A 17,493-nucleotide genomic window follows, 5' to 3' on the forward strand; every position below is an offset into this window, starting at 1 on the left:
CCTCGTGGTCCTGCAGAGTGGTGCTGCAGCAGAGAGGTTAAAGGGGAGACTGCTAACCTGATAAAAGTGTTTTTTTCCTGCTACTACCTGGGCGACTGTCCGATCTAGCTAAACTGCAAGTATTTCTGCTTCTTGAACTGTTTTAAACTGTTTAAAGTTGTTTTTGCACCTGCACTTTTAAAGTTTGTCCTGTTTGTTGCATTTACCTGTTGAGGCTACACACTCAAGTGCGCTAGCCTGTGTTACATATTTATTGCATTTTCCTGCTGTTTGTTGCAAAAAAGAAAAAAAAACAAAAAAAAATTATCCTTGTTTCCCATCTTTATCTGACCTAGAGTAGTCCAAATACAGGCTTTGCTGTATTCTGGACTTTTGGAAAGTTCCTGTGTTGCCCATTTCCTTTCTTGGATAAAGGGAGGCTTCTTTGTTCACCGGTGGCAGCGGGGAGCTTAGAGCAACCTATCTATCCCTGGAGGTGTGCTCCCAGCACAAGAATTTGGTAGTCTATTGGCTGTTTTGGGCCAATTTCTAGCTCTTTTGTCCCCCTGTATAAAACCCGCTTTGGCGTGGTTTTTGCACTTGTTACTACTCAGCCAAGCTCCTCGTGGTCCTGCAGAGTGGTGCTGGCAGCAGAGAGGCTAAAAGAGCGACTGCTAACCTGATAAAAGTGTTTTTTCCTGCTACTACCTGGGCAACTGTCCGATCTAGGTAAACTGCAAGTATTTCTGCTTCTTGAACTGTTTTTAACTGTTTAAAGCTGTTTTTGCACCTGCACTTTTAAAGTTTGTCCTGTTTGTTGCATTTACCTGTTGAGGCTACACACTCAAGTGCGCTAGCCTGTGTTACATATTCATTGCATTTTCCTGCTGTTTGTTGCAAAAAATGAAAAAAAACCCCAAAAAATTATCCTTGTTTCCCGTCTTTCCTAACCTATAGCAGTCCAAATACAGGCTTTGCTGTATTCTGGACTTTTGGAAAGTTCCTGTGTTGCCCATTTCCTTTCTTGGATAAAGGGAGGCTTCTTTGTTCACCAGTGGCAGTGGGGAGCTTAGAGCAGCCTATCTATCCCTGGAGGAGTGTTCCCAGCACAATAATCTTGTAGTCTACCGGCTGTTTTGGGCCAATTTCTAGCTCTTTCAAGTCCCCCTGTATAGAACCCGCTTTGGCGCAGTTTTTGCTCTTGTTACTACTCAGGCAAGCTCCTCGTGGTCCTGCAGAGTGGTGCTAGCAGCAGAGAGGCTAAAAGAGTGACTGCTAACCTGATAAAAGTGTTTTTTTTTCCTGCTACTACCTGGGCGACTGTCCGATCTAGGTAAACTGCAAGTATTTCTGCTTCTTGAACTGTTTTAAACTGTTTAAAGTTGTTTTTGCACCTGCACTTTTAAAGTTTGTCCTATTTGTTGCATTTACCTGTTGAGACTACACACTCATGTGTGCTAGCCTGTGTTACATATTTATTGCATTTTCCTGCTGTTTGTTGCAAAAAGAAAAAACAAAAGAATTATCCTTGTTTCCCGTCTTTCCTGACCTAGAGTAGTCCAAATACAGGCTTTGCTGTATTCTGGACTTTTGGAAAGTTCCTGTGTTGCCCATTTCCTTTCTTGGATAAAGGGAGGCTTCTTTGTTCACCAGTGGCAGTGGGGAGCTTAGAGCAGCCTATCTATCCCTGGAGGAGTGTTCCCAGCACAAGAATCTGATAGTCTATTGGCTGTTTTGGGCCAATTTCTAGCTCTTTCAAGTCCCCTTGTATAAAACTCGCTTTGGCATTTTTTTGCGCTTATTACTACTCAGCCAAGCTCCTCATGGTCCTGCAGAGTGGTGCTAGCAGCAGAGAGGCTAAAAGAGCAACTGATAACCTGATAAAAGTGTTTTTTTTCCTGCTACTACCTGGGCGACTGTCCAATCTAGCTAAACTGCAAGTATTTCTGCTTCTTGAACTGTTTTAAACTGTTTAAAGTTGTTTTTGCACCTGCACTTTTAAAGTTTGTCCTGTTTGTTGCATTTACCTGTTGAGGCTACACACTCAAGTGTGCTAGCCTGTGTTACATATTTATTGCATTTTCCTGCTGTTTGTTGCAAAAAAAGAAAAAACAAAAAAAAATCCTTGTTTCCCATCTTTCCTGACCTAGAGTAGTCCTAATACAGGCTTTGCTGTATTCTGGAGTTTTGGAAAGTTCCTGTGTTGCCCATTTCCTTTCTTGGATAAAGGGAGGCTTCTTTGTTCACCAGTGGCAGTGGGGAGCTTAGAGCAGCCTATCTATCCCTGGAGGAGTGTTCCCAGCACAAGAATCTGGTAGTCTATTGGCCGTTTTGTGTGAATTTCTAGCTCTTTCAAGTCCCCTGTATAAAACCTGCTTTAGCGCAGCTTTGCGTGATTTTGTGCATAACGCAGCATCAGGCAACGCCGCTTAATTGGGTTTAAACCATTCTCAGCTCCACAAAGTCTGCTCTTCACTTTTTCCCTTAGAACTGATCTAGTTCTCATAATAAACACCCTATTCCTACTCTAAAGACTGGCACTTGCTCACTAAAGCAATTATATAAGTCAGCACTAAAAAATTAAAAGCACTTCACCCTCACAAACTCCCCTTGAGTACCTTGTTCCCCATTGGCCCTTTTTTCAATTATAAAGGAATTCACAATACTATTCTAGCATGTCCAAAGGTCAGTTGTCAATATCCTCTCCGGTCCAGCTGGTGAATCTGGGAATCTTGAGGCAATGTTACAACTGCCTCATGTACACAGACAACCCTCTCCTCATCCCAACAAATTCCAACACATGTGAGAGATGCAATCATATAGCCAAACTGGAGGCTAAGCTCTCTCAACTCAGTACTGGCGTAACCAGTCAGGAGGAGAAGGAAACCACACTCACTACAATTCCAGTCTCACATAGACCTACCACGACAGCAAACCAAACACATAAACACACAAAAACATACTCGGAGGCTCTAAATAAAAATCTGCCTAAGCAGCAGAGACCTCCAAAGCAGACACTCAGGCAACCGCTACCCCAAAACAAAACACATGCAACACATAGCTCACAAAGCCAGTGTGCCAAACAGTCACAGCCCTTAAGGCTAAACAACACACCTGATACACTTGTAATAAGTGACTCTATTGTCAGGCACACTGACGTCCCGCTCACCAGGATGAACAAGGAGAAGGTCACAGTGAGCTGCCTGTTGGGCGCTAGGATCCACCACATAACACAAGCACTCAGGTCACTCCAAGGGAAGTACAAATATGACTCAGTCATTGTCCATGCTGGTGTGAATGACCTGAGATGTACCTCCCTGTACTACATGAAAAGAGACATAGAGGAGCTCTCTGAGCATGTAGCCCAGGCCGGTATGACCCTGACCTTGAGTAGCATCTTACCCTCACCAAGAATGATGCCACAATATGAAGACAAGATGATCAATTTCAACAAATGGCTTAAGTACTGGTGTCATTCAAAGGGGATCCAATGCCTGTCAGCCTGGGATGACATGCTCGACAAGCCACGATGCTTCACTAGGGACAGCTTGCACCTGTCACCCCTGGGCTTTTGGATATTGGCAAAGGCTCTTGCCATCCCCATAGTGCCTTTTTTAGGCAAGGCTCAAAAGACAAACCCACTGCCATAGGTATCACAAGAGATAAGAAACTAAGAGTAATGCTCCTCAATGCCATAAGTCTAAACCTCAAGATACACGCACTCGAAATGCTCCTTAGCATGGAGAACATCGATATCTGTGCAGTAACAGAAACCTGGTTCAAGGCTCCCGAGAGTACCCCAGCACTACTAGGTTATACCTCATACCATGCTTTTCAGCCCCAAAACTTGGACTGAACCACAAAAAGAGGGGGAGTATCAATATTCGTCAAAGATACCCACACCTCCAGGTTGGTGGCACAGCACGAAGCATCAGAGACTATCCATGTGCAACTAACAGTGGGTAAACCTGTCTTCCAGTTTATAACCTGCTACAGACCACCCTCCCAAACCCAGGAACTCCACTCAGCCTTCTTGAGAACACTGGAAAATATGAAGGTCTCTCCAAACACCATTATATTGGGCGACTTCAACTACCCAAACATAGACTGGGAGCATTACTCTAGCTCCAACACCCTAGCCCAAAGGTTCCTAGAATTTATAAACTCAAATGCTATGGAACAACTTGTTACCACTCCCACAAGAGGGGAAATCATACTGGACCTGATCATCACCAACATGGGGGCTCTATGCTCCAGACCAGAAGTGTATCCCTCACTGGTAAGATCAGACCATAAACTAATCTCACTGGATATTCACATCCCGACCCCACTCCCTGCCTAGAAAACCACAGTGAAAAACTTCTCTAAAGCAAATTTCACACTCCTCAAAACCAAGGTGGAATCCTTCAAAGCACCTGGGTCTGTGGAAAATATGTCCCAGACCGCATAATCCTTTATAAACACATTCTATGAACACCTTCAGGAATGCATGGATCATGCAATCCCAAATAAAACCAAGACCCAGTCCTCCAAAGGCTGGCGTCCTGTCTGGTGGACCCTAGCCATAAACAAACTATACAATAGAAGGAGGAAGCTACTACAAGATAGAGCAAAATCCCAAAAAGGGAAGGCATCTCTGATCAGTATTAGCAAAAAACTACGGGCACTCATAAAATCGTCTAAGGCCAGCTTTGAGAGAAAAATTGCACAGGACACTAAGGATAATCACAAGGCTTTCTTTAGTTATGTTAGGAACCTGGGTGGTAATTCCCAGATATGCTCAGAATTAGTCCAAAATGACAAAAAATACACTGAACCCACAGACATTGCCAACATCCTAGCTGACAGGTTCAGCGCAAACTCCCCACCAAAGGGCAAATATCTATCCCAGCAGAGTGCTGCCCCCTGACATCTCAGATGCTCAGGTAAGAGCCGCCCTCTCCAAAGCAAAAAACACAGCATCAATGGGGACTCCTGATAATCCAAAAAATGGCCAGAGGTTATATTCAGGACTCCTAATAATCCAGCATCAATGGGACCAGACGGTGTCCCGGGCTGTGTCCTACATGAACTCCAAGAAGAGCTAAACCCAAACATAAAACTACTGTTCAGTCTCAGCCTTACTACAGGATATGTACCCAAAGAGTGGCATACAGCAACAGTGGTCCCTCTCCACAAAGGTGGTGCCTCAACGGATCCTGGAAACTATCACCCCATAAGCCTGACTAGCTTGGTCTGCAAAGCTATGGAAAGGATCATCATGGACCTCAAAAATAAAGATATTGGGGACCTACAGACACTGGATTCTACCCAGTTCGGCTTTGTTAAGAGCAGATCCTGCCTCTTAAACCTGGTCGATTTCTTTGAAACAGTCACCAAGGCCATTGACAAGGGGAAGGTGGTCCACACAGCCTACCTGGACCTGGCAAAAACCTTCAGTACAATACCCCACTTGGGCATTATAGATAAGCTCACCAGCTTAAATATAAACCCCTATGTCACTAGATGGGTTGCAAACTGGGTCAAGGACAGAACCCACATGGTTAGAATTGCTGGAGCCATGTCAGACTCCAAACCGTTACAAGTGGCATCCCACAAGGCTCAGTCCTGGGACCTCTCTTGTTCGGTATATATTTCTTAGAGGTACAGGCCAACACAGAAGGACTGTAGCTGACCAAGTTCGCAGATGACTGCAAACTAGGCGCCATAATCGACTCTCCAGCCGACACAAGCATCCTACAAAAGGGCCTCATAGAAACAGACAACTGCTGCCAGAGCCATGGCCTCAAGCTAAATGCCAAAAAGTGTATAGTCATCCCCTTTGGCAAAAACAAAGTGCCCACAAATTACCACATAGGTGGTAATCCATTAAGTACGGAAGAAGTAATTAGGGACCTGGGGACCCAAGTTGATAGTAATCTCTCATTTGAAAACCACGTTGCCAAAGTGGTTAGAAAAACATTTTATATAGCCCACCTAATCATGAAGAGATTCACATCTAGATCAGGGGAGGTCATCGTGCCTCTTTACTCATCCCTCATCAGGCCCATAATTGAGTACAATGCCCCTTTTGGGATGTACCTTACCAGACACTTGCAGCAACTGGAAAGACCCCAAAAGTACCTCACCAAGAGGATCAAAAGGCTCAAACAGATGCCACATGCTGCCCGGTTAAAGAAAGTCCAGCTCTACTCAGTGGCATGCTGCCTGCTCAGAGGCGATCTGTACCTGATGTATAGAGCCATGTCCAACCCGGAATTAATGGACATGCTGTACCTCAGAAAATCCAAATCCCATCGAGCTACGCACTCGAGAGACTTGAACCTCAGCACTGAAATAAATAGGACATGCTGGTGGAGTGGATGGGAGATCATAGGTTTACCCCGGGTATCACTTCTGTGTCACTGTTAGACAGAGGCACAGTATACTAACCTCGGAAACGGGCATAGCAAAATTCATTTAAAATGGGTGGCGAAAGTCAAACACACTCTGGCTAGGCTTATAAATGCCCTAGGGCAGATAGCCTAGTATGAACCTATGAGCCTATGAAAAGAAATGGGGCATAGTGATAAAACTAAGCAATTCAATGCATCCCTGCTCAAACTGGAACTGATATAGTGTTTTTGATCACTCAAAAATAAGCATCTAGAATTGTCTCAATTAGTCCTTTTCCTGAAAAATAGATACTCTGAGAACTGTGATAACCAAGAGCTGAAGTTGTGTCTCCAAGTGAAAATATACTGTACAAATAACTGTCTCAGAAAGAAGACCAAATGTCCAGGGTAAAGTCCCTGTTAATTTTTCCAGACATACTACAACTTTGAAGAAACCGGACAGATATATAGACCATTCTGGAGTAAAAAAGGGATATGAAAGAATGAAAAGTTGCATTATTAAAATGTATTTTTCACTGTTTGCTAAGATTTTCAGGACTAATCAAAGAAAATCTATACAAAAGAGGAAGTCTTCTACACATAATCCTGCTACACTGAGTAGAATGTCACATAGTGTACCCTGGTGCCTAGAGAAAGCAGTTGGAATATAGATGTCATGGAGGTTAAACCACATCTATTATGTCTGTGTGTAATTATTATTTTTTGACATATCAACATATGCAGTCCTGGGCAGGTGGCATCTGTATTCTAAAAGTATTGCAAGTTTCTAATGGATAATTAGAGAAAACCAACAAGCAAGTTAAACAAAACACTGAATTCCATTGTCAGTATGCTCTAGTACCCTGGTTAATGCATTCTATGCAGAATATTTGGTAATCATTTCAAATATTGAGACCTGATAGAGTAAGTCCCAAGATGTTGAGGCTGAATGGCCGAATGATTAGACTTACATATACTAAGTTTGAGATACCATTTCTGAATATTCTCTTTTCTTCAAGGTATAGTGAAGGTGGGGTGTGGGGAGCTTACCCCACCAAGTAAAAAGAAATTTAATGTAGCAGAGCAATTTTCAGGATTTGCCCTTCTCCTGTGTTTTCCGTCTTGTTTTGGGAGGTGGGGTTGGCACTCGACATTTTGAGTGCTGACATTTCAACAGGGAGGCAAAAAAATTAAATTTACGTTAATGAAAATACTTCATTCCATCATCAACACTCTCCAAAGCCTTGGCTAATGCCTTCTATGAAGAATATTTTTAATATCTTAAACATCTTAAATACATCCTTCAAGCCAATCAAAAATGCATTTTTTGTTTATTGTATACATTCTAATGGATAATTACTCCCATACATTTATAGGAGACATACAAGACTACCTAATGGATCCTTAATCTATAATGCAGAGAATTATGAAGCTTTCTGAAGACTGATATAGTTGGTTTTAGAGGTGCTGACCAAAAGCTTGCTGTCTAGGAACCAGTTAAACAGTCTTTAAAGACCGGTCCTTTCTGAGGATGGGTATCATCATGTCCACTTTTTAAAGGGATCATATGCATAAAGAACCTATACTCTAAGGAAGCCAATAGAGGGATTGTCAATGAACATGGAAAATAGATCTGAGCCAAAAACAGCACTCTGAGGGACATAATTTTGTGTCAAAGAAAGAAAACATAGAGACAAACTGCATTTGAATATTCCTGTTAAAGTGGTGACTGAAGAACCAATTAACTGATTCCATCAAAGAAGCAAGAAGAAGATAATCAACCTGATCAGAGGCACATTTAAGACTGACAAAGGCACCTGTAAGAATGTCATTGGTCAGTTTGAGTAAGGCAGTGAACGTACTGAAGTCAGGTCTAAAGTCATGTTATGAGTTATAGGGAAGGTATATATCTTGTTTGTAGAGGAGTGATTTGAATATTCTACCTCTAGGATAAATATTGGGAAAAGGTCTAAAATGTTTTGGTGAGGAAGAATTACTAGTTTTAGTCAGGGAGGCAATGTTTTTCTAGTTTCCATGTATCTGAAATGCTTCCAGGAATAAATAGACTGATTACATTAGTGAAAGGTCTACCTATAAAGACAGAGGTTTTTGTAATGAATATGGGATGAGGCCTTGTCAATGCTAGATGATTCCAGTCATGCTTTTAAGGACTTGGTATGTGAAAGTCACACTGAACTAGAAACTTTAGTAAGTCCAAGAGCAGGTCTGGGAAGGGACAGGTTTGTGAAGTGATGGAAAATGGGGATGTGCTGTGGATATTAGAGATAATTTTTTTGAGTAGATCTGCACTTTTAATATACACATTTCAGTTGGAAATGAACACAAGCTGGCAGGATTAAAGTTTAGGGTGCCTTAAAACCACCTTATTTCATTGCAGCAAAACGTACCTCAGGTCTATGAGATAAAGATGTTAACGATTATGCTAAACCCATCCCCTTTAGCTTTTTTTAAATGTTAGTGGCTCAGAATGAAAAGCAGGTCATTGGTACATAATTAAAGAGTTTGTGTATTTCATTTGTATTTGTTAATCAGGGTAGAACACTAATTTTATGGCCCTTTTGCAGACACCCCCCAGCAGCACTCTGGTTAAGTGATTTGCTTAAAGCCACACACTTAGGTCAGGGAGGCTGACGGACTCAAACTCTGGACCATTGGGCCACAAGAAACAACTCATTAATGTCTCCTTAATCCTTTCTTTCACTTGACTTCATTCATTTCATGGAAAGAAACCACAGTGGTTCACAGCAAAGTACATTGATAATACTGCTAGAAAATGTTGTAGACATACCATGGTTGAATAAAATAGTTTGTAAGTGTAAGGTTTAGTAGCAATGAACAGGTTTGCAATGTTACAGACATTCTGCAGATAACCATTCTTAACCTCATGTCTCACCTCTGCTGTAGTGCCTAAATCTCTCAATAGGATAGGAAGCTTATTCTAGCTGACCTATAGAAAATTGTTTGATGCCTTGTCAACCTATTTGATGGACCTTAGAAGACCCATGAGTTTTTATGTGAATCTTCCAACTCTTATTTGTTGTGAGCTATACTAACAGATTTGATAACTGGGGACACTGTTTCTTATGTAATGTTTGAAACTAAAAAGATTTCTGATGATACACTAAACCTTGTTGAAAAGTATTCTCTTTGTTATAGGCAGTGCAATGTAAAGCTGACCAGATGGGGGAAGATTATTAGTCAACCTGGCAATGCTATTTAAAAAAAATGTATTGCAAGCTTGTAACAATACAACCAAATGCAACATTAAAAATTGAGAAAATGACCTTATACTCCATTAAATTACTTTACTATTATCATTCTAACTTCATTACAACTCAGAGACAGTGATAACTGACATGCACTGTAAAGCCCGCCCCACTCTTTTTTGTGATGCTTTGAGGTTAGACAACCACTCAGCACTCAAATAAAAGTATTAAGAGCTTGTTCATATGTAAATCAAGTAACTGTAACTCTGAGCAAATGAGCAATGGATGACATGAGTGCAAAATGTGGATAAATACACTTATAAATGTAGAAAAAACAGCTAGTTTTGCTAGAATCACTCCTATATAAGCTTAACTGTTCTAAATTGTTTAAATAAACTAGTAAAATATATATAGCTGTGCTTATTAATACAGGAAGTAGCAAAGTAATTAGTACTCTTAGTGTATTTTGATAATAAATTTCATTGCGGTCCAGTACTAATTAAGCTGCTAATTTCTGTATAAATAAGCACAATTTACATACAGCATTTGCTAAATGGATGCTGTTTTGTATAAAGCAGTTATCTCAGTAATGTTATCCAAACTTTGCCTTTGAAATTGCTGCTATGCTTGTAATTGTATCCTAACAGGTTCATAGGTGTGTACTAGGTTAATGGCCCTGGAGCCTTTACAAGCCTAACCAATAGGATTATCCTGGCATCGTGTCACCTGACCTTAGTTCCCAGTGCCTCTGTCGAGTAGAGTCATTGGAGTGATCCCCAGGGTGACTTTTCTATTTCCCATCCACTCATCAAGATTTCTCTTGAAGAGGGTCAGTGAGGCGCTCCACTTGACATGCATGGGAAGTCTATTTCATAGCATGGGCAGCCTCTGAGTTATGACTCTGTCCCTCCAGCTTGTTCTGTTGATTGTGGTAATGAGGTTGAGGTTTCTGAAGTGTGTAGTGTGGAGGGATTTCTTTAGATGTAGCATTTCTAGTAGAGCTGGGTTTGACATATCTTTGTAAGTCAAGCAGAGACTGCCTCTAAGTAGGCGATATGAGACAGAGAATAGTGGGAGTTTTTTGAGTCTGTACATATAGGACAAGTGTTTAAGGCCTAGGATCCTCTTTGTGAGGTACTTTTGCGGCCTCTCCATTTGTTGCAGGTGTCTAGTGTGGTACATGCCAAATAAGGCATTGTACTCAATGACTGGCCTAATGAGGGAAGAGTAGAGGGAGACAATGAACTCTTTCTTACCAGTTGCAAGACCCTTAGTAATTAGATGTGCCACATAGAAGGACTTTCTGACCACAGTGGCAATGTGGTGGTGAAAAGAGAGGTTGCTGTCAACTTGTGTTCCTAGATCTCTTATAATGCCTTCTGTGTTCAGTGGACTACCATCGATGTGGTAATTCATGGGAACCGGGTTTTTCCCAAAGGGGATAATGACACATTTTTTGTCATTGAGCTTAAGGCCATGGTTCTGACACCAGTCATTGGTTTCAGTGAGGCTTGGGGGGTTAATTATGGCACCCAACTTGCAATTGTCTGTAAACTTTGTCAGCCAGAATCCCTTTGTGTTTGCCTGAACTTCAGAGAAGTAGATACCAAACAGGAGGACTCAGGAAAGAACCCTGTGGGACTCCACTCGTGACTGGTCAGCAGTCTGACTTGGAGTCAGCTACTTTCACACTGTGGGTTCTATCTGTGAGCTAGTTTGCAACCCACCTAGTTTTATAGGGGTTGATGCCTAGCTTAGTGAGTTATTCTATGATTCCTGAGTGGGGAATGGTATTAAGGCCTTGGCCAAATCAAGGTTGGTTGTATGAACCACCTTGCCTTCATCCACAGCTCTGGTGGCTGACTGACCAGGTTGAGCAGGCATGATCTACCCTTCACAAAACCAAACTGTGGGATCCAGATTTTGGAGATTCCCTATAGCTTTGTTTATTAGGTCCATAATGATGTGTTCCATAGCTTTGCATATCAGGCTTGTCAAGCTAATGGGGCAATAGTTCCCAGGGTCTGTAGTCGCTCCTCCTTTGTGGAGAGGGATGACTGTAGCCGTGCGCCATTCGGTAGGAACAATGCCTGAGGTGAGGCTGTGATTGAACAGGGCACATAGATGAGGTGTCGGTTCACTTTGTAGTTCATGCAGAACACAGCCAGGGATACTGTCAGGTCCCATAGAAGCTGTACTTGTGGTCTTGGACAGTGCTGTTTTAACCTGTGCAGCAGTAATACTGTATGCCTGGCAATCTACTGGTATTGTGATTGGTCCTTTGGTGGAGGAATGAGGTGTAAAGTTGGCACTGAATTTGTCAGCCAGTATATTGGCAATGTCTGTTGGCTTGGTATAGGAGGTGCCATTGTGCAATAGCTCCCAGCAAATCTGGGTATTGCAGTGGAGATTCTTTACATAACTATAGAAGGCCTTGTGGTTGTCTTTACTACCTACTGCAATTATAGGTTCATAGGTAGATACTAGGCTATCTGCCCTAGGGCATTTATAAGCCTAGCCAGAGTGTATTTGGCTTCTGCCTCCCTATTAGATTAGTCTACTGTGCCTCTTTAAAGTAGGTCACAGAAGGTACCCTTTTAAGATTAGTTTACTGTGCCTCTGTCTAGCAGGAACACAGAAGAGATCCCAGGGGTGAATTTGCGATCTCCCATCCATGTGTCCAGATTTCGCTTGAAGAGGGTCAGCGAGGGGCTATGTCTAATATGAATTGGGATTCTATTCCAGAGTGAGGGGAACCTCTGGGAAATGAATCTGTCCCTCCAGCATGTCCTATTTATTTTTGTGCTGAGGTTTAGGTCCCTGGATCATGTAGCTCTAAGGGACTTGGATTTTTTGAGGTGGAGCATGTCCATTAATTCTGGGTTTGACATGGCTTTGTACATCAGGCATAGATCGCCTCTGAGTAGGCGGTAAGCAACTGAGTAGAGCTGGAGTTTCTTTAGTCGAGCTGCATAGGACATCTGTTTTTAGCCCATGATCCTCTTGGTGAGGTACTTTTGGGGTCTTTCCAGTTGCTGCAGGTGTCGGGTAAGGTACATCCCAATAGGGGCATTGTACTCAATTATGGGCCTGATGATTGACGAGTAGAGGGGCACAATGACCTCTCTTGATCTAGATGCGAACCCTTTCGTGATAAGGTGGGCTATATAGAAGGTCTTTCTAACCACTTTGGCAATGTGATTATCAAAGGAGAGCTTGCTATCTACGTTTGTCCCCATATCTCTAATTACTTCTTCCATACTTAATGGATTACCACCTATGTGGTAATTTGTGGGCACCTTGTTTTTCCCAAAGGGGATGACTATGCACTTTTTAGCATTTAACTTGAGGCCGTGGCTCTGGCACCAAGCATCCGTCTCTGTGAGACCCTTTTTGAGGATGCTTGTGTCAGCTGGAGATTCGATTATGGCCCCCAGTTTGCAGTCATCTGCGAACTTTGTCAGCCATAATCCCCCCGTGTTTGCTTGAACCTCAGAGAAGTATATACTGAACAAGAGAGGTCCCAGAACTGAGCCCTGTGGGACGCCACTTGTAACTAGTTTGGATTCGGACATGGCATCTGCGATTCTGACCATGTGGGTTCCATCTCTGAGCCAGTTTGCAACCCATCTTGTGATATAGGGGTTGATATTTAAGCTGTTAAGCTTATTTATGATGCCCGAATGGGGTATTGTGTCGAAGGCTTTTGTGAGGTCCAGGTAGGCTGTGTGGACTACCTTGCCCTCATCTATGGCTTTGGTAACTGTTTCAAAGAAATCAACTAGGTTTAAGAGGCAAGCTCTACCCTTAACAAAGCCGAATTGGGTAGGGTCCAGTGTCTGGAGGCTCCCAATGTCTTTGTTTATGAGTTCCATGATAATACGCTCCATAGCTTTACAGACCAGACTAGTCAGGCTTATGGGGGGATAGTTTCCGGGGTCTGTTGTGGCGCCACCTTTGTGGAGTTGGACCACTGTAGCTGTATGTCATTCTTTGGGTACATATCCTGTAGTAAAGCTAAGTTTGAACAGTGACAATGTGAGGGTTCAGTTCTTCTTGGAGTTCATGTAAGACACAGCCTGGGACACCGTCTGGTCCCATAGATGCTGTGTTTTTTGCTTTGGAGAGGGCAGCTTTCACCTGTGCATCTGTGATGTCAGGGAGGTTACATTCAGTTGGGATAGGCATTTGCTCCTTTGGGGGGGAGAAGTTTGCGCTGAATCTGTCTGCCAGGATGTTGGTTATGTCTGTAGGTTCGGTATATTTTGTACCGTTATGCAACAATTCAGAGCATATCTGGGAGTTTTCGCCCATGTTCCTGACATAACTAAAGAAGACCTTGTGATTATCTTTAGTGTCTACGGCAATTTTTCTTTCAAAACTGGCCTTTGATGATGTTATGAGAGAACAAAGTTTCTTGCTAATACTGATCAGAGATGCCTTCCCTTTTTGGGATTTTGCTCTGTCATGTAGTAGCTTCCTCCTTCTGTTGTATAGCTTATTTATGGCCGGGGTCCACCAGACCGGTCTCCTGTTTTTGGAGGAGTGAGTCTTGGTTTTATTTGGGATAGCACGATCCATGCATTCCTGCAGGTGCTCATAGAATGCATTTGTAAAGGATTCTGCGGATTGGGCTGTATTATCCTCTGGCCCAGGGGCTTTGAAGGATTCCATCTCAGTCTTGAGAAGTGCAAGTTGGCTTTTGAGAAATTCTGTTTTCATAGCTAGCTTTAGAGGATTTGATGAGGGATCTCAACTTTTTGTTGAGGCTGATAAGGGAGTTTTTCCAGTCTTGGGATTTCACCTTATTCCGCATCAGTTTCCTCCCTCTGTTGTAGAGTTTGTTTATGGCATGGGACCATCAGATTGGCTTTCTTTTTTTGGAGGAGAGCATCTTGGTTCTGTTGGGTATGGCGAGATCCATGCACTTGTGTATGTGTTCATACAGGGCATTAGTGTATGATTCGGTGGTCATGCAGCTGTTCTCCAATTGCATGGGTGCTGTGAAGTTAGCCACCTCTGTTTTTAGGAGCCCAAAGTTAGCTTTGGAGAAGTTTTTCACGGTAGTTACTTTTGGGGGTGGGGGGTGGATTACCAAGGTGATTAGTTTGTGGTCGGATCTAACCAGGGAGGAGTTGACTATTGGTATACAGCAACGGTCACCCGTGTTAGTAATGACCAGGTCAAGGATGTTGCTACCTCTAGTGGGGGGTAAGAACGAGCTGGTCCAGGGCATTGGAATTAATGAATTCCAGGAAATGTTGGGCAAGTGAATTGGTACATGAGTAGTTTTCCCAGTTAATGGAGGGATAGTATGAGTGTGTTAGGTTGGATGCTGATATTCTCCAGGGTGCTTAGGAACATGGAGTGTGAGTCTTGAGAGATGGTTGGGGGCCTATAGCAGGCTACGACCTGAATTGCTGTCTTACCCAATGTTAGCTGCACCTGAAGTATCTCTGATGCATTACGTTGGGCTACCAGTCTGGAGGTGTGCGCATCCTTTATGAATATGGAAACACCACCGTTTTTGGAGCTTCGGTCCAAGTTCTGTTTTTCCATAATCTCTTTTCTATTTTTTCTCATTTCCAGTTTTTCAGCAATATTAAAGTCTATACACATTTCAATGCATATACTTCACTTTAATTTCATCTGGGAATTTCTGTACTTTAAAAGTAGAACTGTTTGTATGAGCTAGCAATGACGTGCTAGATGATATGACCAGGAATATCAAATTATTTAACAATTCATATGTTAATAAAATCTTAGGTGAATTGCACACATACCACCATAATGACAGTTTTATAGGACATTCTTGTCTGCGTTGCCAGAATACAAAAATTTAATAAAAATATTGTGATCTTATTTTGTGCTACTTTTAGTAAACTGATTGAGTTTGTGTTGTTTGCCAATGAGTCCACAGTACAAGGTGCTCCCGTTGATTCACTGCAATATTATTTACCCGTTTTTAGTTTTTATATTCCCTCTTAGTTATTTTGACATTCGTTAAGTCATTGATTGATCAATAGGTATAAAAGCAGCACAATCCTATATTCCAACAACGTAAAGTGGAAAGAACACAAAAGGTGGAGACAACATCAAAAAATCTAAGATCGGAATCTAAAAACCAAATAGTTCAAAGTCGGTTTAATACAGTGTCATCAGACCAATACTGAACATTACATAAAAAATGCATGTGTAGAGACTGGTGTTTACTGACCCATAAGATTACTGATATATCGCCTAGACATCTAGCTATGTGGGAAGGAATAAAAAACACACCATATCATGTAAATCTCCCATAAATACAGGTGTATATAAGTGATTAAAGCAAATCACTCACAATTTCAACCTCCTCATTTTCAAGTATGGTTTAATAGTAGTCTTATGGGTCAGTAAACACCAGTCATCACATTATATATATTATATATATATGTATACCCATGTCAGGATGATGTTTATAGTTATCAGCGCTGGGATGTATGTATATGTACTCTCTACACATGCATTTTTTATGCAATTTTTTAGTATATCCTGTAATTTATAGATATGATTTGTTTTAATAGGTATGTATAAGATTTTTTTATATATCTATTTTTACTGATGTACATTTTTATTCTTATTGCATATGACAGATAGTTCATATAATATATGTTTTTATGTTGTTCTTTATGGATGCTATTATTGTAGTTCGCTGATGCTTTTAGACTATGTTTTTATAATATATGTGGTATTTCTTTAAATATACATTAAATTTTCCTGCCTTTTTGATTATTTAAACTAGGATGTAATGTTCAGTATTGGTCTGATGAAGCTATTGGCGAAAGCGCTAACCACTGTGCACTGTATTAAACCGACTTTGAACTATTTGGTTGTGTACCATCGTTCTTGGATTTTTAGATTGTGATCTCCACCTTTGTGTTTCTTACTTTTTATGCCCTTCATTGCGTTGCTCTTGGCTTGTGCTTTCTGCTTTGGCGTTATTCTTGTGTGCTTCACATCAAGAGCATTAACTCCTCGTGGGTCTGTTTATTTTATTGATTGATCAATGCCACAGTTTTACTAATGAAGTTCACCAGATTTATTGCACAGTATGTGCTTGTGGCTGAGGCTTTCCATGTACATAAGGGTCTCTCTGTTCTTTAATATTCATTAGCTTCTGATTTGCTTTTATATTCTGGTATTTAACAATGTGCTACATTTACTGATCATAACATAATCGGGTCTATATCACCATACTGAATGGTGATAAAGCCGAATGCCGTAAATATCGAAAGTTCACGAGAACAAACTTGTGTTTTTGGGGTCGCGGTACAGTGAGGACTGGGATATTTGCCCTTTCCTCACTGTAGTGCGACCTCAGAGTTGGAATATATATTTAGCAGGGTGCGCCCCCCACAATAGCAAGTTCGTTCTCATGAACTTTCGATATTATCAACGTTCGGCATTATCACCATTCGATATGGTGATATAGACCCACATAATTTACCTAATGTTTGACCAGATTTTTGCAGAGTTAAATGCCTGTGATTCAATTTATTTTTCAAATATTGCAATAAGTAATGCTCCAAATTTTATTGCAGTAATACAGCATTCATCAACAATTCATATAACTATTCTTCATTCATGGTTGTTGATTAGAGGTTACTGATTTATTTAATTAGTTGTGGTTTATTACTGTTTATACTACCAGCCACTTTAAACATACTTATTTTAGTTTTATCTAATAAGGAGACATTTAAAATAGTCTTATTATAACCTAACAGCTTAATATTTAAGAGTTTATTGTCAGACAGTAGTCCAAGTGGTCAGGGCTCTAGCATTATTCATTTTATTAAATCAGCCCTCTTTATTTTATTTAAAAAATGATCTTTTCTGACCAGCATCATTTATATTGCTCAGCAAAGAATTGTTAT

Source organism: Protopterus annectens, chromosome 6.part0, assembly GCF_019279795.1.
Source record: "Protopterus annectens isolate FY-2018-M chromosome 6.part0, PAN1.0, whole genome shotgun sequence".
Taxonomy (NCBI): Eukaryota; Metazoa; Chordata; order Ceratodontiformes; family Protopteridae; genus Protopterus; species Protopterus annectens.